This window comes from Phascolarctos cinereus, unplaced genomic scaffold, assembly GCF_003287225.1.
Source record: "Phascolarctos cinereus isolate Bilbo 61053 unplaced genomic scaffold, phaCin_HiC Scaffold_5;HRSCAF=322, whole genome shotgun sequence".
Lineage (NCBI taxonomy): Eukaryota > Metazoa > Chordata > Mammalia > Diprotodontia > Phascolarctidae > Phascolarctos > Phascolarctos cinereus.
The window spans coordinates 289,653,927-289,680,116 of record NW_027555958.1 but is presented as its reverse complement, the minus strand read 5'-3'; the positions used below and the strand labels follow the sequence as shown (position 1 = coordinate 289,680,116).

General features: G+C 37.4%; 1 protein-coding gene across 1 annotated transcript in view; it reads right to left on the bottom strand.

The window, feature by feature from the left end:
- Positions 1-25,908, bottom strand: part of STRADA (STE20 related adaptor alpha) — a 38,118-nt gene extending 12,210 nt beyond the window's left edge. Inside the window, 3 exon segments of the mRNA XM_020997566.2 lie at positions 3,575-3,603; positions 7,212-7,269; positions 25,805-25,908. The gene's annotated coding sequence lies outside the window, so the exon portion shown is untranslated.
- Positions 25,909-26,190: the final 282 nt, after the last annotated feature.

The following is a 26,190-nucleotide window of genomic DNA, read 5'->3' as shown; positions in this document are numbered from 1 at the left end:
GCAATGAAGATAGGAGAAGAGAGGCTCAACTATTAGCTCAATCAACTCTTCATTACTAAGATGCTGATTATCCAGGCACCCTAAAGCTCCATCTCTTCCTGTTGCCTGCCATGTGACCATTTCCTTGTGCAACATCTCAAGCAATGGTTATGGTAGTATAAGGTAGATAATACTGTCTGAAGCAGGAAGCTGAAACCAATACCTAATGTCGGGTTTGATTTGACACTTTGTGCTCTGCATCTATAGTGAGAGTAAACTCTGAGAATACTTAGTGGCTACTGTAACTTGCACAGTTTTTTTTCTTACCAGAGTAAATTTAAAATACTGTAGATGCTATATACTAGTTACACTAAAAGTTTCACAAGGATGGGAAGGGGAGAAGGGGGGAGATACATAATCAAGGAACAAGAAGAGGTTTGGGATTACCAAGATTAGGCCAAGTTCTGTGAAATGCTAACTCTCTATTTAGTTTCTACATACCACCTCTGTAACAAGTTCAGATTTCTTTTAAAAAGGTAGCAGAAATAACGCTCCTTTAATAAGACAATTTGATTCTAAAGGATCCCATCATTTCAGCCCCAAATCATGCTTCTCACAATGTTCGGTCAAGGATCTTCATTCCTGCTCTGGCTAGCTATACTAGGTTTGGCTGAGGTCACTAAGTGCTCCCAAGTTTTTGTCACGGTCTGGCAACCCACTTAGGTAAGCTTAGACCCATAGTACTGAAATATATTCTGTTCTACTAAGTGTCTGAGGCAAGATTTAGAACTCAGGTCTTCCTGAATATGACCTGAAGTATAAGACTGTCCAATTCCAGTGAGTAACAGTAACACCCTCAAAACACAGGGCCTTTGCAGGTCTTCTCTCACCTCTGACTTCCAAACTTCATACTGCTTCTTTAACTAGGCAAGATAGGTATGGGGTACAGATGATGATTGATCCTGCCTGGAATTTGAGATACATTTTAAATATTCTACTCTCTTCAAGAAAATGAACCATATTGTCTACCTTCAGGCCTTTCACTGCATAAAGGGCCACATTAAATCTTTAAATGGACATACAAGGCTCCCACAAAGTCTAGCTCAAAACTCTCTTTCCAGGCTCCTGTAAAAGTGGATCAGTCATCTCATCCTGCTGACTTCTACCACTATGCATCTGGAAACTGCACTTCCCATAAATGAGAAAGGCTTTCCAAATGCTTTTTCAAAATTTTGCTCTATTTAAAAGCCCAACTCAGGGTGCTATCTCCTCTATAAAACCTTCTTAGCTTCTCCACAAGCTAGATGTTTTCTGTCTTCTTCAGTGTCTCATGCCATTCTGTTCTATCTTTCCTATCCATGTCATTATATTCTGACTTGTGTTATAATAACTTTTTTTATGTTGCATCTGGGCCCCAATAAATCTTTGCTGGATTGAATAGTTCTAGAGGGTAAGGAGAGTCTTTTTTCCATCTCTGTACCCCCAATGCCTAGCACGGTGTCTTGCATATTACAGGCATTTAATATCTTTGTTAGATTGAATTTAAGATTAAATGCTTAATTTAATGAGATAATTTATATTCTGAGATATGAAAATATCAGGTAAGAGGAAAGCTGTAATAATATGCCATAGTCATTTCCTCTCCCATTGTATCTCTCAAAATCACTGGGTACAGGATGACTAACATTTCACACAATAAATGAGCCTAAAATAAAGATGGTAACCTTATGACTTTCCTAGATATCAATGACCCTTTCTGTTTAATACAAACCTCTGCTGGTTATCAGAAAAAAAAAATCTTAAAGAAACTTTAACCAAATCTTAAGTGTTCCAGGGTCTCTAATTCTAAGTGGTTTGGCTACACTGAGTTCCACCAAGGACTTGCTGCCTACGCACAGCCTCCTTAACTCTGCAACAATTAATGAGCCACCAACTGTACTGATCTACTCATCAGTAAGTTTTTGTTCATTAGAATTTAAGGTCTGTCTTTCTCTGATGACAAATATCTTAATCTATCACTTAAAGAAAAACAAAAAATATAATAAGGAGACGAGACTTTTAGCAAGGGGAAAACATTGGCAAGGAAGTAAAATTTAACAAGAGTCTGAAAAGAAATGTTCTGAAATTCTGGATTATAGTGAAAGATTAGTTTACTAACTTGTTTCAGATTTAGCTAAAAACTATAACTCAAATGGAACATGTTAAGCCACTTTTGTTAAACACAGCACATCTTTTCCAGCATAATGTATAACCACAACCTACTCTCAGTATCTTAAAGTTTTTGTGGTCATTTTTCCCACTAGAAAAGCATTTTAACTTTTCTGTGGCAGAAAGAAAAATAAGCTAACGCTGTATAGAAGAAAACACAAAAGGATAGCATTTTTTAAAAAGATTTAAAAATACAAGACCCCACAGATCATAAAAATGAACATGTTACATACTAACAAACAGACCCACACAGCCTCCTATAGAGTTTCACACAGGATGAAGTTTGGTGTAAAATCAACGTTCATAATTAGGAAAAAACCTCATGAGATTAGCATTATGTTCTGGATAAATATCTTAGTAACCAAAGAGGGAACAGCTCAGATCTTTGGATTAAGAAATATTCAAGGCTCAGCTTCTTAAAATCTAGCCACTGCTCAGATTTCGTAAGAGTGTGCCCAATATGACGAATGTTCTAATAAACCTTGTCTTTGGCTTGGGAAAAAAAAAGAGAAATATTCAAGTCTGGAAGAGAAGTACTACTGTACTAAATGACTGTTAGTATAAAGCAATAAATGTTTGTTGAACTAAAATGAAACCTTTTCTCAAAGAAAAACTTTCAACCAACATCTTTTGCCCAACCTGTGCTGTCTGGGAAAAGGCACAAAATTTTTCATTACTTTGAGGTTAAGCTACTAATTCTCTCTAAGAAGTTGTTCTTACTCTCTCTTCAAGCATCACAATTATCAAGATAGCTCTGTATAAATTTGTGCACATTAAATGTTATTTACTCAGAATGAACCAGAGTAGGGAATGGCAGAGTTTTGTGGCATAGGGAACACAACAGATCTTTAGTATCCCCGCAGATTTTTCATATAATAAATCAAATCTCCCACTATAGGTTCTTTTTTAATATGAATGATTTATGCTAGGCCTTACTTTTTATAATTTCTAGAAAAATCTCTGTATCGCCTCAAAACTATTTTAATAGTAAACAGGCTAAGGGCAACAGTGTCAGTACCTTAAGGGACCAAAGGGCAGATATGTAACCAAATTTTAGGATGCCAAATGACATCTTCCTTTTCTTTGCTGGAGTGGGATGAGACCTTAATCACCATAAGGAAGAAATGCAAAGCTTTAATAAATATCTAAGAATTTATGAATTTTAAATCATAGATCATATTTTCAAACACACCAAAAGTCTTCTTTCCAGGGTGAAACCTGAATCCACACAAATAAGGTTAAGTACATGTAAAGACGGATAATGGATAAAGAGTTAAAAAAAAATTAAAAAAAAAAGGTAAACAAAGGAAACACGCAAACTTCCACAAGGAATCATTTCCATGCAATGACAATAGCACTACAGCCTACAAAAAAAAAAATCACTTACTTTTCTCCGAGAGTCACCCGGAGGCTGCTCTGGAGTAGAGAAATTCATTGTTGGCTTTTTTTTTTAAGCAAGAGATATGTACATTCAGAAGAGTAATTACTGAACTTAAGATTACATTTATTAATAGAAATTATTTAAATGTCATTACAACAAAACACTACATGTACATATATACACAGAGAAAACAGAAATGCTATAGATAGGGTTTATCTGTGAATCTATTGCTTTTGAAAACTTGGACCATCTACTTTGTGTTTTCTCATCTGCTGCAGTCTTATTTATCACTGGCACGAAACAGCTCCTTCCAGTGGCTGGCCCACAGTGAACAAATACATGGTGAGCAACAATTCATTTTCATGAAGTTGAATCAATCCCTGTTAATTCCAGGAACCAACTCCCTGCATTAGTAAGTATGCTTCAACATAGTTAACACTACTGGGCCTAAAGTGAGAGACTATTAAGAAAGAACTCCATGGCTACACTGCTCCTTTCTCTGCAAGACTAGCAAAATAATTTTGCTTTGTATTCACTGGCATTTTCCAGATAACCAACTCGTTTATCAGTTGGGGATAATAACACTATTATTAGCAATCTTTTTTTTTTCAAATCTGTGATTTCATTAGTGTGTAGAACTCCTAGTGTGGAGTCTCCCTCCACTGATGGAAATCAGCAACTTGTCAATTACTCTAGTTTTAGAGAGGTTCCTAGGACACTGAGAAGTTAAGTGATTTCCTATAGTCACACAGCTAGCCATTTGCCGGAGGCAAGATCTGAATCCAGATCTTTTTTGACTCTAAGGCTAGGTCTCTGTCCACAATATTCTTGTTAATAGCAGAATAGCAATATTAATATAATTATAATTCTGGCTAAGACCTATACCCAAGGTCAAATTTATGAATATAAACAAATCAGGTGCTTTTCTTCATTCAGCAGCCACAGAGTGAAACCAACAGACTAAATAAAGAGAGTAGATTTGTTGTTCTAACATCAACATTGCTCTAACATCTTTCCTGATTCCCCAAGATGCTATGTAAATCAATTTCGTTTCTGTTCCTCAGATTTTCCTACTCTATAAAACTGGTAAAAATGGTTTTTAATTATAAAGCCACGTTTGTCAGCCTTAGTACCCTAATAAGCTATTTTATATAACAGTAACAATTGCTATTGTTACTGCCTCCTATTAGAAGTATTCTGATGTACTAGTTAAACAGTAAAGCCTCTGACATCTGACTCCATGACACAGTAAAAGTGTGGTTTTAATCTCTCATAAAGGGGGAGTGGAGTTAAGAACAAAAGGCAGATCCTTCATGCCTGTCTGTAGGTTCTTTTCTTGCAGGAATGACAGATGATGCTCAAAGATGCTGCATCATCAACCTCTCTAACTAAAGTTAGAGAGCAGGTTAAAAGATTGTCAAAGTCTGGTTCAGAATCTACTAAAGCAATTTGCAGATTGGAAGAATTCCAAATGATATATTAGTGAAATCACTGAGCTCTAACTAAAAACCAAAAGCCCTACAAATTACTTAAGCCAGAGTTTATACCCTCTGTAATAGGCTGATCTGAATCTCCATGAATATGAATTTTTATGGAGCTTGGCATATTTTTAACAGATTTGTTAGAAGCTATACTTCCAAAACAATTTCCTTCAGGAATCTCCAAGAATATGACATTATCAAATCCAATATTGCAATTTATTTTAGCTTTATTACTGATTCCACTGAAATATCAAGGTATATATGGGAACAGAGAGGCACAGAAAGTGAGGTTTAGAACCTAGGAATGCCTTATTAATTACAGCCACTCTAGCTTTCATCTTTTACTAAAAATAGAACCTAATCTACGTTAAAGGTTCTCAATGTTTTTTGTGTCATGGACCAATTTGACAGTCTGATAAAGCCTATGGAACCCTTCTCAGAATAGTATTTTTATATAATTAAAGGAAATGCCAAATTTCTGCTAGAGGCTTATGAAAATAAAGAAGCAATTTTTTTTCTCTATCCAAGTTTATGGAGCCTCTGAAATCTATCCATAGATCCCTTGGGATCCTGCAGGCCCCAGGCAAAGAACCTTTGTTCTAGATGGTTTACGGAAATTATCATACTTCATTCACAATACTATTGCAATAAAAGTACTAGTAATTATAAGGTTTGAGTTTTCAACCACTTAAGGACATCTTAATTAATCAAAGCAATTAAATTAGGCTGGTAACCTGGTCCTCTAAATTTATAATGTGGAGGAACTGGGTTGCTTCTTGGTGCTAAAAGACACCAGAATGAGGCACTAAGGAGCTAGAAAAGGTACAAAATCTTCTGAGAAATGAATCGACTACAGGAAAAAAAGTATGTAAAGCAACTTTTCCCCCTTCATCCAAGATTAATTTGTAAAAGAGACTCAATAAATACAGACAGTTCTCGTTTTATGTAAGTGGACTGCTTTGCAGACCTCTACGTAAAGTGATATTTACATAATGTATATCTGCCCTGAATGAGGAAGGGAGGGAGGAAGAGAGACAGGAAAGAGGCTGCCTGTCTATGGAGGGAGGGGACTTCCACATGGTTCAAGGACACATGGGGGTCAGGGACAGAGAAGCAAGAGCAGGATGAGGAACATGTGGGGGCTGGGACCAGCCAGGTAGGGACTGGATGGAACCAGAAGAAGAACATGTGGGAAGTGGGGAGGGAGGAGATTCTTGGGGACCAGACACGGACACAAAAAGCAGAGTTGGGGGCAAGGGACAGACACATGGTACCTAGTGGGCAGGTGGGTGGATTGGGACAAAGGTCTCCTATCTCAGGAGGTTTCAAGCCAAGCCCCCCAAACCTCAAGCATTGGCAGCAGTCTCTCTGTGCTTCCATTCTTTTGCTTTCACTTGAAGGGTTCAAAAAAATTTTTTTCTTAAGGTTTTTTTTTTTGGAGGGAAGGGGAGAGTAGAGGGAGCCAAGGAGCAAGAGTGGAGAGAAAGAGAGAGAACAGTATTGTACAGTAAAGTTAACACAGATGTTTTTTAGGAATATGGATTTTTTTAGAATTATTTATGTAATGTGAATTTATGTAAAACGAGAACTTTCTGTATAGCTGTCAAAAGGAACATCTAACCCAGAGAGGGGTCCCTAACTTTGTCACCCTAAAATCAACATCTAAAGGAGATTTTACAATTGAAGTTTATTTGACAATTCTGCTGAGACAATTTTTGGTAGTTTTAGCAGTTTCTATTATAAGCCTAAAGACTAAAACCAGGAAGATGTGGGGATGGGGAGTGTTAATTGGGTTGGTTAGCAAGTTTGGGAGTTTCAAATGATTTATCCTTTTCTGATAACAGTATTTTCAAGGAATAGGTAATTAAACATTCACTTTTTGTTTCCTTGATAATATTTCAGCTACACAAATACCAACAGAATCACATGCTTTAATTTTTAAAACATAATCAAGTGGGTCAGGATATATTCTAGGATATAAGTTTTTTTATGTCTGTAAACATCATCAACTTGAAAATCGAAGGCTCCCGAGAAAAGCCAAATAAATTACTATAATCCTTAGCTGTTTTTCCACATGAAACTGTCAATTTCTGCAAATTTATTCAAGACAGAAGTAATGAGAATTCTCATTAATGAATGACCAAAGGTTATGTAATGCTTACCTCCAAATAGTTCCAAATCTCTTAAGCCCTCAACAATGAACTTTTCCGAGACCCACCGCTAAAGAAGAAAATTTCAAAAAGAATTAATATTTCTTTAAACAATAATCCACAGTACAGCCATCAGAAAGACAAATAAAACAACAAAACCAGAAATAACTCAGTTCAGGTAGGACTCATTTCTTTTTAAAAGTTCTCAACAGGCTCTTTAGCTCTCTAAGTTCACTAAGAGCAACAGCCTGCTCAATTACTTTCATTTCACCTTCAGAGTGGGCCAATTTAATGAAGACTTCTAAACAGAAACATATGGTACTAGTCTATAGTATCAATTAACGTTTTTAGTCTTTTCTAAATCCAAAACTAACCCTCGGGCTCCCTATTATCCATTCCATTACAGATGCTCAGTGTTTTCTGTGCCAACTCAAAGAATTATTTTGGAATATGGATGAGATGCTACTTTGTTCATAAGCTTATTGCAATACTGTAACATGAAACAAGTCAAGTGACACAATCTTAACTCTGCTAGAGTTCTAAAGACATTGTAAGCAGATATTTCATACTGAGTTCCAGCATATGCAGTAAACTTGATGTGTTGTGGTAGTCTACTTCACCAGCCTACTTAAAAATGGAACCAAATTCCTAGCCTACTCATCACTTGTTTAATTTTATTTGAATTAGATTGGGTTGAAATAGGAAAAGTACTCATATTTAAATGGAATGGAATCAAGATTAAATATTGCTCATGAACTAACAGCAAAAGTTTGGCTAAGGGAAATACTTTCCACCGAGCTCTGTATTGAGAAGAAAGAGAAACCCAGATTTATCTAAACATTTTCAGAAAAATAAAGAAAAAATAAGAATTTGTAAGGTGCAGAAATAAATGACAGAGTATAATATATACTACTGGCCAGAAGATTCACAGATTAATATATTTCATATATCACTGTACCTAAAAATTTATCTTAAAAATAATATTCAGGAATGAGAACAGGCAATGAGGAAACAAAACTATTGATCTTTGCAGATGACATGATGTTATACTTAGAAAATCCTAGAGAATCAACTAAAAAACTACTTGAAATTATTAACATTAGCAAAGTTGCAGAATACAAAATAAACCCACATAAATCATCAACATTTCTATATTACCAACAAAGTCCAGCAGCAAGAGATAGAAAGAGAAACTTCATTTAAAATAACTGTACACAAGATAAAATACTCCCCAAGTGTACCTGCTAAGACAAACCCAGGAACTATATTAACATAACTATAAAATACTTTTCACACAAATAAAGTCAGATCTAAACAAATGGAAAAATATTAATTGCTCATGGGTAGGCTGAGCCAATATAATAAAAATAACAATTCTACCTAAATTAATCTATTTATTCAGTGCCATACCAATCAAACTATCAAAAAATTATTTTATAGAGCTAGAAAAAATAACAAAATTCACCTAGAAGAACAAAAGCTCAAGGATATGAAGGGAATCAATGATAAAAATGCAAAAGAAGGTGGTCTAGCTGTACCAGATCTCAAACTGTATTACAAAGCTGTATTTATCAAAACCCATCTGGCACTGGCTAAGAGAGTGGTACCTCAGTGGAATAGATTAGGTACAAATTACATTATAGTAAATAACCATAGTAATCTAGTATATGACAAACCCAAAGATCCAAGCTTTTGGAATAAAAACTCATTATTTGACAAAAGCTGCTGGGAAAACTGGAAAAGAATATGGCAGAAGCTAGGTTATAGATCAACATTTCATACTGTATACCAAAATAAGGTCAGAATGAGTACATGACTTACACATAAAAGGTGATACCATAAGCAAATTAAGAGAGCATGGAATAGTTTATCTGTCAGATTTATGGAGAAGGGAAGAATTTAGGACCAAAGAAAATATAGAGATCATTACAAAATTAAAACAGATAATTTTGAATATATAAAATTAAAAAGGTTTTGCACAAACAAAACTGATGCAACCAAAATTATAAGGAAAGCAGGAAACTGGAGAAAAAATTTTTGCAACCAATGTTCTGATAAAGGCCTCATTTCTAAAATATATAGAGAACTGAGTCAAATTTATAAGAATACAAGTCATTCCCCAATTGATAAATGGTCAAAGGATATGAACAGGCAGTTTTCAGATGAAGAAATTAAAACTATCTACAGTCTTATGAAAAATTCTCTAAATCAATACTGATTACAGAAATGCAAATTAAAACAACTCTGACGTATCAAGTCACACCTATCAGATTGGCTAATATGGTAAAAAAGGAAAATGTCAGATGTTGGAGGGAATGTGGGAAAACTGAGACATTAACCATTGTTGGTAGAGTTGTGAAGTGATAGAACCATTCTGGAGAACAATTTGGAACTATACCCAAAAAGCTACAAAACCGGGCATACACTTTTGCTCCAGCAATACCACTGCTGGGCCTATATCCCAAAGCCATCCAAAAAAAGGAAAAAGGACCGATTAGTACAAAAATATTTACAGTAGCTCTTTTTGTGGTAGCTAAGAATTGGAAATAGAAAGGATGCCCATCAATTGGGGAATGGCTAAACAAGTTGTGGTATATAATTGTAATAGAATATTGTTGTGCTATAAGAAATGACAAGCAGGATGATTTCAGAAAAACCTGGAAAGACTTACATGAATGATGTATAGTCAAATGAACAGAACCAGGAGAATATTGTACACAGTAACAGCACTACTGTTCAATGAAGAACTGTGAATGACTTAGCTATTCTTAGCAATACAATAATTTAAGATAATCCCAAAAGACTAATGATGAAGCAATACTGTTTGCCTCCAGAGAAAAAACTAATGTTTGAATACAGACTGAACTATGCTATTTTTCACTTTCTTTTATTTTTCTTCTGAGTCTTCTTTTACAAAATGATTAATATGGAAATGTTTTACATGATTGCACATGTATAACCTATATCTGATTGTTTTCTGTCTCAGGGAGGGGAGAAAAGAGGTTGGGGAGAATTTGGAGCTCAAAACTTTAAATAAAAATGTTAAAAAAATTTTTAAAAGTACTAATAAAATATTCCATCCATAAAAAAGTATATTCATTACATCTTGAAACAGTATTTATTTTTTAATTTTTGGAGAGCAGGGTTTATTTATAATTTCTTTTTTTTTTGCTAGGCAATGGGGTTAAGTGACTTGCCCATGGTCACACAGCTGGTTTAGTATCAAGGGTCTGAGACTGGACTTGAACTTGGGTCCTCCTGACTGCAGGGCTGGTGTTCTATCTACTGCACCACCTAGCTGCCCCTTATAATCTCTTATAATGATTGTATAGTTACAGAATTATAAAAATAAAAGCTTTATAATATGCAACCTCCCTCTATCACTTGGCAATTAGGTAATTCTCAGTTTGTAAAATGGGTGATAATTTTACAAAATTGCAGTGTTTTCTCAAGAAGCCATGGTAAACATCTGTTCTGGTGGTTAAAACCTAATAATCTTCAAAACTTGAAGACATTTTCAACTTGTGTTTTGACATAGGTGTTCTTAAATTTAATACAATGATCTAGAAAAAAGTTCTGGTAATTTAGTTTTGTTCTGATTTTTAAAACATATAAACTTAGTGGGGGGAAAATCACGAAGGAGTTGAAGATGAGCAAGTACACACATAGTAAAAGGACAAAAATTCATTTTACTGAATATATCTGACATCAGTGAGATAGATTTGCTTACTTGCTTTGCCTAACATGGGTCCATAAGCTATTTTCTCATGAAGTGAACACTTTAATTATTAGACCTACCACTCTTCACTTAAAGGTTCTAAAAACATAATTCTAAGCATTATATGCATAACTAGCCACAATTTCATATATTTTGTTTTCATTAAAACAAAATATTGCTTTTCAGAAAAAGAAAGTATGTTGAGTAAAGTTAGAAGGCTAGAAACAACACTCACCCTAATTCGCTCTGGTTTACTTACAAGAAAAGACATGGAATCCTAATGTGTAGGCAGGCCTACTTCAATTTCAAGAATATTTTTTAAAAACAAATAAACCTAAAAACAAAAAAGGAAACAAGTTTCATTAGTTAAATGTCTTTTCAAAAAAATACCTGTTAACAAGCATTTGTTCTTTGGATCACTGTACTAGACCATGGGAGAGATATAAATTGCTAGAATCTAAAATTATCGCTGCTAACATCCATGCAGAGAAAACTGTTGGTGACAGTAAAACAAGATGTATTGTGGTCAAGAGAATAAGTCTGTGTGAAGTACTGGAAAAGCTGTAAGGAAAGAGAAGCTTGCAACTACATAATTTCCTCAAGTGCATGAGAATCTCTAACACATTACTCAGACAACTAAAAATATCCCCAATTGTATCAACCAACCAACCATTCAATCAACAAGCATGTATTAAAATTATGTGTTGGCCACTGGGAATTAGAGAGAGAAAGAAATAAAACAATTTCTAGATCACTGTTTCTTTTCTTTTCTTTTAGATCACTGTTTCTTGAACTAAGGGTAGTGAGAAATGCAGTATATGCAAACAACTTATTAGTATAATTTTTCTTGTCTCTGAGTAAGTCTCATTCCTCCATTATCATTTTATTTCTTGCTCACCTCTTTTTTTCCTTTCTACCTAGCTTTTGCTTTGAATAAGCTACACAGCCCATGTATGAACCTATTTTTAAAATGGCTAAATTAAATTTTATTTAAAAAAACCCCACAACTGTTACCATTATTATCCCTGTGGGAGGATGTAGAAATAAGCGCTAATATGATACCCCTCCCTTTTTAGCTAGGAGAGATATTTTCCACTGAGAAAAAAAAACTCATAGGAACTATGGAATGGGCATTCCATAAAAAGGCCAAGATAAAGTCCTGAAGAGGAAAGGCAGAATGACCTGGGATGTGTACACTACCATATAAGTTATTAACCAAAGAAAATAAATAATCCATTTAGATTCTACAACATAAAGAAAAGGCATTTTTGATGCAAAGAGAGGCAGGTGTTTTATCTAAGTACAAACAGAAAACGGAATGGGAAGTGCTTCACTTCTATACTCTGGAAAAATACTGTAACAATTTGTCAAAAAAAAAAGGAAAAATTAATCTGAAAACACTGCACTTGGAAATAATCATTATAGTTTTGCAAAGAACAACCCCTACCAGAATAACAACATACATACATATATATAATGACAGGCAAGGGTTTAGGAGAGAAAAGTAAAGAACTTCAGTTAGTTTTCTAATTCTATGCTGATTCTTCACATGACAAGTCTATGAAGAAACTATTAAGAACTTTATTTAAACATTTAAAATACAAAGATGCCACTCAGAAGAAAACAGCAATAAATCCTTTCATGTTTACCCTGCTCTTTTTCAGGAGGAGGAGCAGGATACAATTTGTAATTGCTATGTATATAAATGGATGAAAAATGGTATTTAAAGAATGTTACCATCAATCTAGAGAGATACAAAAAAGGAGTATTTTTAAATGGGCCCTATATCAATAATATGATTTCGACCAGGGTGAGAGAATAGAGAATATGCTCACTTGAAATGACAGCCAGTCGAAGGATGAGGTTAAAAGAACCAGGGAGAGAAGACCCTATAAACACACACACAGAGTATTCCTTCTGACACACTTAGCATTTTTTAGATATGCATTATAGTACTGTATTCAATTTGTAGTTAAATGATGCAGAAGACATGAAGAACTTTAATTATTTCAGAGAAGAGTTAAAGATATTAGCCTGTAAAAGAAAAGGAGCTTCATGAGGAAAGGTTAAAAGAACTCTGTTTCATATGAAGAAAAAGTATAAGATTATTTCATTAAGAATCTCTTGTTCCATTAACAACAGCTAAAGGTAATAAAGTAGTTAGCCACTGATTAGGGAATGCCTAAACAAACAGAAATATGTGAATGTAATGGAATATTAATGTACTGTAAGAAATTATGAATATGAATACATGGAAGATTTATATGGATTGATGCAAAATGAAGCAGAACCAGGAAAAGAATAAATGACTACAATATTGTAACCGGGAAAAACAATAACAAAAATTTAAACTGAATGTTATAGAATTATGGCCCTGAAGAGAAGTGAATGAGAATGCAACTCCCTCTTTTTTTTGCAGAGGTAGGTAAGGAACAACGGTGATGATATACAACAAAGCCTAGTGGATTTTGTTAATCTGCTTTTCTTCTCCTTTCTCTTTTATTCTGTTATAAGGGATGGTTGTTTGGATGGAAAGTAGAAATGGACATATTGAGGAGTTAAAATGATGCAAAAAACCCCAAAGGATACCAATTTTTAAAAAAGATATTTGAGAATATATATGAAGAAAAATCTGAAGCCACTGGAATTCAAGGCAGATTTAAGTAAATAATTTGTTTTTAACTGAGAAAAAGTAGACTCCTTTATTCCATTCTGTTTTCTCCAGAGTTCTGTCATATCTAACTTTTCTAAGTTTCTATTCGTCTCCCTGACTTCTTTCTTATCTATTTTATGGACAGACTTATTTAGCTCTGAGAGGAGAAAGTTGAGGTCTCCCACTAGTATAGTTTTACTATCTATTTCCTCCTATAATTTAACATTTTAAGGAAATAATTCTTAACAGTGAAGTTTGTTAAATACTGGATTATTTCCCCCCAAAAAGGCTATGAATTGGCATCTGCACAGATTTACTTTTGAGGGGTTAAAAGGTAATATTCATCCACCTGAGATGGTTTAAAGTAGTTCTCCCTAAAGACTGGTAATTCTGGCACTAGATAATCTCCAAAATTTCACATAGGTACAAAGAGACTCTCTTTCAATCAAATTTCATGGTACATCAAATTATCTACATTGTCAAAACTCCTCAATTTGGAAGCTACAATGAGGGTGTTTAATATACACTGTGGTTTGCTGGGCTGTTATAGAAAACAAATGTCTGGTTTACTGAGTGTTTACAAATTACAGTAAATTTTTCAGGGAAGCTATTGTGTAAAAGGGATTGTTTGCCAATTTAAAAGAAATAAGTCCCTTGTTATAAGATTATTATACATGCATTGACTTTGTTTATTCTAAATGGGGAGTGTTGGGATATGAGGTACTAATGATAAATTTCCTTTTCTAATTTTTGAGTGTACATCTTTATAGAATTAGATTTCTGACTTAAAGGTTATATAATCCCATGGTAGCTATGTACAATTTAGGCCTGGGAGCTAGGTTACAGGGTCAAAATAATCATAGCAGGGATTCTTAACCTGGATCTGTGAATGGAGGATGGATTTCAGAAAACCCATGAACTCGGTTGTGGGGGGAAAAAAATCACATCTTTATTTTTAGTAACCTTTGCATTTTATTTTATATACATAAAAATATTATTCTGAAAAAGGGCTTGTAGGTTTCACCAGACTGTCAAAAGGGTCCATGCCACAAAAAAAGGTTAAGAACTCTAGAACCACAGTAAGGCTAGATGATTAAGCTGCTCAAGTCACAAGCAAGGCTGTCACAGTGTTTGAATATAGGTTTTCAAGTTGCCAAGCCAGGTTTCTGATAAGTAAGATTTTTCTTCCCTACAATTTCTTTAGTCTTTGCTAACTCAAAATCTAAGGATTTTCCTTGTTCCCCCATTGGCTCCTCCATTTTGTATCTCTGATAAATTCCTAAATTCTCACATCCTCTTCCTACACAATTTAATCATCCTGCATACTCCTCTGCTCTATTGCTTTACAACTAACACTTTATTAAGGAAACAAGATTAAACTTTAGCTTTCCAGTATGTTACAGGGACATTCACAATCAGCCAATTGAGAGGCCAGGATGATGGAAGGAGGCAGGCATGGTGGGAGAAGAAAAGAGTGAATCAGCCCCTGTTCTGTCTCTGCAGCTTCCTGAGCTCAATCTCAGACGTTTCAAGAGTCTCAGGGCTGGGAAGTACCTGGACAACTCTCAGTCCAGGAGGCTCAACCAGCTTTACCTTGGCTGGAAGGCACCTTTTCTCAGGCTCATGTTTTGGACTTCAAACTGCAGGCACACTGCTAAGTATGTCATTAATTTTGTAAAATATAATTCAGAAAGCAATTCACTGCACTTTACAATTCATAATAATGTCACAGGAATCCATCTCAAACTATCAGAGTCAGTGGCCTGTCCAGAAGTATTCTACAAAATAATAAATCCCAATAGTTTTAAAAACATGTCAAAATTAACTGAGAAAATTTAACACAATATTCAAACGTAACTGCTACACAAAAATGCTTAACCAAAAAGAAAACATATTCATTAGAGGTAATGTGATGGAATTGTGAAAAGATCCATCCACACAGGATTTTTTAATGTAATGAAATTGCCTGCATACATATTTACAAAGCACTGTTGTCTGAGGCATAGAAACCTACACTTTCCAGAGTTGGTCTCTTAAATATCTTAACTTTTAAATCCAATAGCCTTTTTTCAAGCTTGATCTTTTGGAATTTTTTGACACTGTTTTCTACCCTCTTCCTCCTAGATACTCATCTTTTTTGGCTTCTGTGATAACGCTCTCTCCCGGTGGTAATACTGATATGTAACTGCTCCTCTACTAGATCTTTATCAGCCTCCCACTCTAAATATAGGTGTCCCTCAAAGGTACTTTTTTGGACACTCTTCACTCCAGCTTTATACTATTGCCCTTGGTAATTTCTTCAACCCTCATGGGATCAATAATCATCTTTACTTATATGACTCCGAAAGCTACACCAAACTGTAACCTTTCCCTTGAATTCTACCCCCATGCTTAGAATGTCTTCTCTCATGACCTCCATCTCTTGAAACCCCTACCTCCCTTGAAGGCACAGCTTAACTGGACTTTGCTGATTCCCAATTGCTAGTTTGGTTTTTTTTTTACACATCCCTAACCCCCAAAGGGGGGAGAAATCACTTTATATTTTTTATATGTACATCCTCTATTTATCTGTAAATGTAATGTAATGTAAATGTAAATGTAAATGTTTTATCCCCTTGGTAAAATATAAGAACCTTAAGGCAGGGATTGTCCCACTTTAGTCTTTGTATCTCCATTGCCCTACCATAGTACTCAGCAGAGAGCAAGGCTTGATAAATGCTTATTGACTAATGATGCCTTTTCTGATCCATTCAGTTGTTAGAGTCCTCTCACTTTCCACTTTATCTGATCTTTCTCTTGTACTCATCATCTCCTATCCTGCATTATATTTATTTGTATAAATGCTGTAACCCACTCCAAGAAGAATGTAAGATACCCGAGGGCAGGGATTATATTTTAGCCTTCATATAGTATCTTGTACTTAGCTTGTTCTTAACAAAGGTTTGCTGACTTAAACTATACAAAACTGGACATCAAATTTATCAAATTGTAATTCTATTTGGATATGAATCTTTAAATGAAAATAAGAAACAGGAGTCGGAAGACCTGAATTTTAATCTCAGCTCCTGGCAACTAGCAGTGTGATCCTGGGGAAATCAGTTTCGTTATCTATAAAATTAGAGGTCTGGAGCAGGTGCTCTCCAGATTGGATAATCTTTCCCCCCTTACATTCAATATCTGATCAAGTGAAAAACTTTTCAGTTTAATTTTTTTGTTTGTTTCAAAATACTTTCCACACACATAGGCAAAAATCATACTATTCAGACTTATTGCAAATCAAGTTATTCATGGTATAATTATAAAGATCACAAAACTCAAGAAAATTATTTAAGTTATGGAGAAAGTTTTTACTGAATTAACAGCTAGCATTTCTAAAGCTCTTTATGATTTACAAAGCACTCATTTGATCTTCAACTCTGTAAATTAGGCGCTAATGTTATTCTCATTTACAGATGAGAAAAATAAGGCTGAGAGAAATTAAGTAATTTTCCCAGGGTTACACAGCCAGTAAGTGTCAGGTTTTCCTGACTCCAAATCTAGTGCTCTTAACCAATTTTACCGCCTAGCTACCTTTACTACTTTCCAGTAATAGGTTATTAGTAAAACAAAGCATCTCAAGATAATTAAACTAATGGAAATTTGTCATCTAGTCAGACAACATAAGGAGAAAGAGTCTGAGCCCACACCCATAGGTAAAGTATATTTCTGCTGTTGATTTTAATACACGAGCCAAAAGCAAATAGCTAATAAAAGCACCCTTTGATTCCAGGTCAGGAATTCTTTGGGTTATTATTGCTCTATCATTCCAGCTATCATGTTGTTATTGGTATAGCCACTCACAGTGTCAGTAGTGAATAAATATTTATTAAATGGCTACTATATGCCAAGCACTGGAGACACAAAGAAAGGCAAAAAACCCTTGAGGAACTCACAATCTAACATGGGAGACAACATGTAGATAATTACGAACATACAAGCTATATACTGTATAAATAGGAAATAATCAGCAGAGGGAAGGTACTAGGATTAAGAAATATTGGGAAAGGTCTCCTGCAGAAGGTGAGATTTTACCTGGGATTTGAAAGAAGCCAGGAGGCAGAGATGAGGAAGGAGAACATTCTATACATGAAGCCAGTGAAAATGACCAGAATCAGTAGATAGTATGTCTTGCTTGAAGAAGAGCAAGGGAGGCTAGTGCCATTGAATCAAAGAATATATAGTGGGTATAAACTGTAAGAAAACTAGAAAGGTATGGTGAGAGGGGCTAGGTTATAAAGGGCTCTGAACACCAAATAAAGGATTTTATATTTGATCTTGGACATGAAAGGGAGACAATGAAGTTTATTGAGTCCTAAAGCTGTATTTGCTCTTTAGAAAAATCACTTCGGCAACTAAGTGTACGATGTATCAGAGTGGGGATGTACTTGTGGCAGGCAATCCAACAGGCAGCAGCCAATAGGCCAGGCATGAGGAGATGGAGGGCCTGTCTCAGAACTCCTCCCTGACCCTCCATTTTAAGGAGGGTGCCCAGGGTAGCTATCTCAGTTTCCTACCTGGCTGTCCTCTACTAGTCTTCATCACGTTCCTGCGCTGGTATTCTCCTCTTCCCACCCCCTTTTCAGTTTCTTTTTATGTGCTGTCTTCCTCCAACTGACTGTGCTCTCCTTGAGGACAGCAACTGTCTTTTGCCTTTCTTTGTATCTTCAGAGCTTAGCACAGTGCACAATTGATTAACACCTAGGCAATGTGTCTGGGAGACTGGAAGGATGGTGGTGTTCTTGACAGTAAAAGGGAAGATTAGGGAGGGGGGAGGCCTTGGTGGGAAAGATTATAACTTCAGTTTTGGATAGGTTCCATTTAAGATGTCTGCAGAACATCTAGTTCAAGATGTCAAATAGGCAGCTGGAGATATGAGACTGTAATTCAGCAGAGAGTTTAGGGATTAATAAGCAGACTTGAGAATCATTAGCATGAAGAGGATAATTAAATCCATGGGAGCTGATGGGATCACCATGTGCAACAGTATAGAAGAAAAGGAGAAGAAGGTCCAGGACAGTGGAACCCAGTGGAAAACCCATGGTTAGAGGGAGTTACCTGGATGAAGATCCAGCGGGGAAAAAAAAAGACCAAGAAAAAGCTGTCAGGCAGGAGAACAAGGAGAGAAGAAAAGAGGGTGATAATAGTGTCAAAGGCTACAAAGAAAGTCAAAAAGCATGAAGACTGAGAAAGGACTATTTAGATTTGGCAAGTAAAAGATCACTTTTAACTTTGGAGAGAAGAGTTTGGGTTGAATGAAGAGGTCAGAAGCCAGACTGCAGAGAGTTAAGAAGAAAGTTAGAGAAAATATAAACACCTATTGTAGACAGCCTTTTCAAGGAGCTTAGCCAAAAAAAAGGCAAGAGAGATAAGGAATGGAAGGTAAACATTATTATAGCCACATGTAAAGAACTGGTTTCTCTGGAAGAACACTTGTGGATTTCAATTCTTCCACTGATTGCATGCTGTGACTCTCAAATCCCTTTAGGGTACTCTGGTTTACTGGTAGTCTTCTCGTTCCCAATCAATGACATGCTGAACACCACTGATCTCTACCAGCATAGTCTTAAATTTACTTTCTAGAAGTTCAACACTAGTAATCAGGCTGCTTCAGATTCACTCAGTCCATGGATTATCGAGTTGTTTTAGTCATGTCCAACTCTTTGTGATCTCATTTGGGGTTTTCTTGGCAAGAGTACTGGAATGATATGCCATTTCCTTCTCCAGCTCATTTTACAAATGAGGAACTGAGGCAAGCAGGGTTCAGTGACTTGCCCAGAGTCACACAGCTAGCAAATGTCTGAGGCTGGATTTGAATGCATGAAGAAAAGTCTTCTTTATTTCAAGCCCATTGTTCTGTCTGATGCACCACCCAGCTGACTTCATGGATTACTACCCTTTTGCATATAAAATCATAAAAAGTTACTTAGAGAAGATCTCTAAATTCTCTTCTAGCACCAAAACTCTATGATTTTGTGGTATACAACAACAAAAGAACATACTATAAGAAACAACAAAATGGGGGGGGGCGCAGAGCTAAGATGGCAGAGTAAAAGCAGTGACTTACTTGAGCTCTCCCCCAAACCCCTCCAAATACCTATAAAAATAGCTCTAAATAAATTCTAGAGCAGCAGAATCCACAAAAAGACAGAGTGAGCAAATTTCCTGCCCAAGACAACCTGGATGGCTGATTAGAAAGGTCTATTGCGCCGGGCTTGGAGAGAAGCACAGTTCAGGGTGCGCACCTCAGCAAACCTGGAGCAGGCCTCAGGGGACTGACTCTCGGGCAGCTGTGGTGGTTTCCTGACTTCTCAACCCACAAACGCCAAAGAAAGCTTAGAAGGTCAGTAGGAAAAGTCTGTCTGACTGTGGTGAGAGAGGAGCTCGGTCTGGCCCAAGTCCTAGTGCAGCCCTGGGATGGCAGCTGCTTCTGGAGCTCTAGGCTTGGATCTGGGTCTAAGTTCTGGGTGGTGGTCCTGGGTTGAGGAGGAGCCTTGGCATGGTGGAGCTTGTAGTGGTGGTACAGAGTGAATCCTCTTCATAGTTCCAAGGCAGAAAAGAGTTCTTGTGGTCACTCTTAGACCAGAGCACAGGCCAAGAAAGGAGTAAACACTTGGCCTCTGATCATACCACCTTGGAAGAACTGATAATTTACAGGTCCCTAGAAATATCTCTGATATTTCAGAGAAATATCTCTGCACAAACCCCCCCGAAGCTTGGGACAGTATATTCTCCACACTGGAAGCACACTCCTATCTTAACAAAGAGCTTAAAAGTCAAATAACTGGCTGGGATCATGAGCAAACAGTGCAAAAAAAAGTCAGACCACAGAATCTTCGGAGACAAAGATCAAAACATATAACCAGAAGACAACAAAGTCAAAGCTCCTACATACAAAGCTTCCAAGAAAAATATGAATTAGTTCAGGCCATGGAAGAGCTCAAAAAGGATTTTGAGAAGCAAGTAAGAGAAGGAGAGGAAAAACTGGGAAAAGAAATGAGAGTGAAGCAAGAAAATCATGAAAAACAAGTCAACAGCTTTCTAAAGAAGACGTAAAAAAATACTGAGGAAAATAACACCTTAAAAAATAGACTAACCCAAATGGCAAAAAGAGGTCCAAAAAACTAATGAGGAGAAAAATGCCTTAAAAAGCAGAACTGGGGGCAGCTAGGTGGCACAGTGGATAAAACTCTGGCCTTGGAGTCAGGAGGACCTGAGTTCAAATCCAGCCTCAGATACATGATACTTACTAGCTGTGTGACCCTGGGCAAGTCACTTAACCCCAATTGCTTCACCAAATTTTAAAAAAAAAGCAGAATTGGCCAAATGGAAAAAGAAGTCCAAAAGCTCACTGAAGAAAATACTTCCTTAAAAATTAGAATGGAGCAAATGGAAACTAATGACTTTATGAGAAATCAAGAAACAATAAAACAAAACCAAAAGAATGAAAAAATAGAAGACAATGTGAAATATCTCATTGGAAAAATAACTGACCTGGAAAATAGAGCCAGGAAAGATCATTTAAAAATTACTGGACCACCTGAAAGCCATGATCAAAAAAAGAGCCTAGATATCATCTTTCAAAAAAAATTATCAAGGAAAACTGCCCTGATATTTTAGAACCAGAGGGCAAAATAGAAATTGAAAGAATCTACTGATCACCACCTGAAAGAGATCTCCAAAGGAAAACTCCTAGGAATGTTGTAGCAAAATTCCAGAGTTCCCAGGTCAAGGAGAAAATATTGCAAGCAGCCAGAAACAATTCAAGTACTGTGGAAACACAATCAGGATAACACAAGATTTAGCAGCTTCTACAATAAGGGACCGGAGGGCATGATTTATTCTGGAGGGCAAAGCGGATAGGATTACAACCAAGAATCACCTACCCAGCAAAACTGAGTATAATCCTTCAGGGGGAAAAATGGATATTCAGTGAAATAGAGGACTTTCAAGCATTCTTGATGAAAAGACCAGAGCTGAATAGCAAATTTGACTTTCAAATACAAGACTCAAGTGAAACATGAAGAGGTAAACAAGGAAAGAGGAATCATAAGAGACTTAAGGTTTACATTCCTACATGGAAAGATGATATTTGTAATTCATGAGACCTTTGTCAGTATTAGGGTAGTTGGAGGGAAAAACTTATATGTATGTATATAGATAGATAGACAGATAGATAGATAGATAGATAGATAGATAGATAGACAGATAGATAGACAGATAGATAGATAGATGGCACAGGGTGAGTTGAAGATGAAGGAGTGTTATCTGGAGAATAAAATTAAGGGGTGAGAGAGGATTATACTGGGAGAAGGAGAAAGGGAGAGGTAGAATGGGGTAAATTATCTCACATGAAACAGACAAGAAAAGGCTTTTACACTGGAGGCGAAGTGGCGGAAAGTGAGAGGGAATAAATGAATCTTATTCATATCAGATTTGGCTTAAGGAAGGAATAACATACACACTCATTTGGGTATGGAAACTATCTTACCCTACAGGAAAATAGGGAGAGAAGGGGAGAAGAGAGCAGGGGGATGATAGAGGGGAAGCCAGATTGGGGGAGGGGGTAATCAGAAGCAAACACTTCTGAGGAGGTAATGGGTCAAAAAAGAGAATAGAATAAACAGGGGGTGGGATAGGATGAAGAGAAATACACTTAGTTTTTCACAACATGACTACTATGGAAGTGTTCTGCATAATTACACATGCATAACCTATTGGGTTGCTTGCCTTTTCAATGAGGGTGGGTGGGGAGGAAGCAGGGGAGAAAATCTGGAACCCAAAGTTTTAACAAATGTTAAAAAGAAAAATTTGTTTTCATATGCAACTGGGAAATAAGAAATACAGAAAATGGGGTATAGAAATCTATCCTGCCCTACAGGAAAATAGGAGAAGGGGATAAGAGAAGGTGGGGAGAGATAGAAGAGAAGGCAGACCAGGGGAAGGGGTATTCAGAATGCATGCCATCTTGGGGTGGGGGGAGGGATGAGATGGGGAGAAAATCTGGAACTCAAAATCTTGTGGAAGTGAATGTTGAAAACTAAAAATAAATAAGTTAATAAATGGTAAAAAAAAACACAACAAAAACAAAGATTTCAGAGAGTCACAGGAAGACTTAAATGAATTGATGCAAAGTAAAGTAGAACCTGTAAAACAATATACACAGCTATAACAATGTAAAGAGAAAGAACAGAAGAAAAAAGGAAACAACGCTGTGTAATGAAAATGGGAGTTTCGCATCAGCAAAGAGCTGAGAAATTATACCTTTCTTCCTTCACTGCAGAGATGGGAAGCTATCTGGGTATGGAATATATCCTCAGACATCAAAATGTTGATTAGCTGGTTGAGTTATTTTTTTTTCCTTTTAAAATCTTCGTTACAAAGGATGCCTCATTAGGTGGGGGGTGGTTGTGGTGAGGAAGGAAAGTACATATTTGGACATGAATGTGGTATAAAAGCAAAAGACATCAATAAAAAGTTTTCAAAATTTTTCAGAAGTTCTATTATTCTGTTAGAATTTACTGAATGATATTATTAAAATGTGACACAAGCAGGTTCTAAAATACCAAAAAGTACTCTTTATAAATGCTGTTCCTTCAAATTTCAGGAGTAAGATAGTTTCACATATTTATTCATTTCTAGCAAAAAGCAAAGATATTAAGTATAAAGAGAAGTTTTTTCACTAAAGTTTAAGAGGGTGCGGAGTTACTTACTAGCTAATCAAGAGCCAGCGTCTGTGCTAGGGCCAAGACTCAAGAGATAAAGCTGCTCGCCTTTCTTCATCATTAAACATTACTGAGTGTCTATTAATGTGCTATTGAGGGTACAAAGAGTCAACGTGAACAATCCCAGTTCTCAAGGAGTTTGCAATCTGAGGAGAAAGGATGCATGCAGAAATCATATATGACAATACAAGGCAGCGATAACTGCCAAATGAAATTTCTAGACTATAGATGTTAAATATAGGGTTCATAGAAGTGAAAGACCACTGTGCTTTGAATAGGCAGGCTTCAGGAAGGATGAGGGACTTAAAAAAAATGAGGAAAGCAGACAGATGAGGGAAGGTCACTCCAGGCAGAAAAGTAATAAGAAAAGTTGCGGAGGTAGGAATGTATATGGTACAGTTATGGACAACAGATTAGTTTGACTGGAACAGAGTTTTGGTAGAAGGGTGCAACAGGAAATACAGTTGGAAAGACAGGATAGGGCAAAACTGTAGAGGATCCTGAATATCAGGCTAAGAAGTTTGGATTTTCTTTGAAAGAGGAAGAGGAGTCACCCAAGGATTTTTAAGAAACACACACACACAAAGTGAAGTTTAAAGGATATATATTTGGCAGTAGTGGAAAAGATGGATTTAGAGGGAAGAATCAGAAGATTATCTTAAAAGTCATGTATTAAATGACGGAGGATGTGGACTAGGAGAGTGGAGGTGGGAATATAAAATGGGAATGGCATTGTGAATTAACAGGACATTGTGAATGACTGGGATGTAGGATCATGGAAGAAATCAAGACAGTGGAATATTGGAAATGGAATGAATTTTAGATGTTACCCAATCCTACCTCCCACCCAATACAGAAATCCTTCATATAATATCCCTGGCAAATGATCATCTAGCCTGTTTAATACATTTACTGACAAGGAGTTGCCTTGTCCTTGACTATTCCATTACTAAGTAACTCTGATGACTACAAGGTTTCAGGTCCAAGTAATTTGCAGAATGGTGGTATCACCGGCAGAAACAAGATAATCCAGAAGTGGACTTGACAGCAGTATATCCAAGGAGAAATGTTCAGCAGACTGTGAGAGATAGGGGTGGAACTCTTGAGTCGAAAAGAGAGGAAGATTTGGGATTCATCTGAATAGACAGTTGAAGTCATTAGAGTGAATGAGATTTTTTAAGACAAATAATCTAGACTCACAATGGCAGAAGGTTGAGAACTGAGCCTTGTGATATACCCCAATGTGTGGTTTGGGAGGAAGTGAATATGGCAAAGGGAACAGAAGGGCCAGCCAGAAAAGTAGGAAGAAAGCCAGATAGTAGAGGGCAGAAACGTATAAGGAGAAAAGCAAATGGGATCTGGGGAGACTGACAAGCTATAAAATGCTAGAGAAAGGATAATTCTTTTATAACAAGTTTTAGGCTTTTTTTTGTCTGTATGTACAGAGAAATTCTTTCACTTTGTAATCCTCTTCATCATATGGGCTACTAATGAAAGCTGTGCACTAAGATATAACCTGCAATTGCTTTGGTTAAAGGGTGCATATAGCTCTGTTTCAGCAATGCAGCTTACAGATGAACTAGGATCCTGATTTGAGGCAGGCAAAGGGTCTGACTAGGTGAATTACTTCTTTTTCGTTTCCTCATCACCCTCATCATTAAAAACATGAAATAGTTTATCAGATGAAAGGGCGAATCAGACAATAATGAACTATCTTAATACCCCAAAGGAAGAGGAAAGAGGACTACAGATGTGTTTCTACTGCTGTTGTGATACTTTATACCAAAAACAAACTAGGCATAAATTCCCAGATTCTCTGCCCCCTGCACGGAGTCACAGGAATATGAGGTTAAATCAGGCTACTGAGGTCCAGGATACTGGGTTCAATTCCTGAAGAAGCAGGAGGAAACTCCTTTGTTTTCTGTATGAGGTAAGCACTTTTATTACATCCAACAGGAACACTATTTTGGAGAGGGAAGGGGGCACACCTGTGATGTCATGGGGTGGGAGGGATTTCCTTAACCTACACATTAGAGGCTGAGGCACAGAGAGGTTAAGTGACTCGCCCAGGGCCACACAGCCAGTCTGGGTCAGGGGCAGCACATGAACCCTGGTCTTCTGGATGCCGAGACCGCCTCTTCACCGTGTTTGGGGGGACACAATACGACACTCCTTGGAGAAAAGGGGGTCGCCTTGTTTGGGTCCCCCCGACTTCGGGCGCGCCCCCCTTCACGAGCCCCGCAGCGGCGGCCCCGTCCCCCGGGACCTGGCCAAGCGAGCAGCGGCCTATCTCCTTCCTCCCCGCAGGCCGCGGCCCTCGGAGACGGGAGCCCCGGGAGCGGCGGGGAGGCACCGGCCGAGGTCGGGCGGACACGGCCGCTGAGGAGGCCCAGGCAGAGGCGGCGCCGGAGGCGACGCGAGGCCGAGTCCCGGGCTCCCCTCGGCCCCCCCGGCAGCCCCGGCCGGCCGGTACCTGGTCCTGAAGTCCGCGCTCAGTCAGTCCTCCTCGGCTCTTCGCTTCAGCCGTAGCTGCTTGGCCGGTTGCTGGGAGGAGGAGGGTGGGAGGGTGGTGCGGAGGACGTAACGTGACATGCGCAGTAGAGGCGGCTCGGCTCGGGGGGGGCGGGGCAAGAACGCGCAGTTATGCGCAGCCGCCAGACCTGCGCGGGGACCGTCCCAGGCCTGTTGGCTCACACCCTCCCGGTACCTGAACTAGGGCGAGGCCGTCGACCTATATTGCGCATGCGTTTCAGATACCCCTCCCAAGTCCGGGTTAACTCTTGTTAATTTCGACAGCTTGGACTCCAAGATCTTCCTCCGGCCTTGTATTCTGTGCAGTATTGGATTTAAATATTCGGA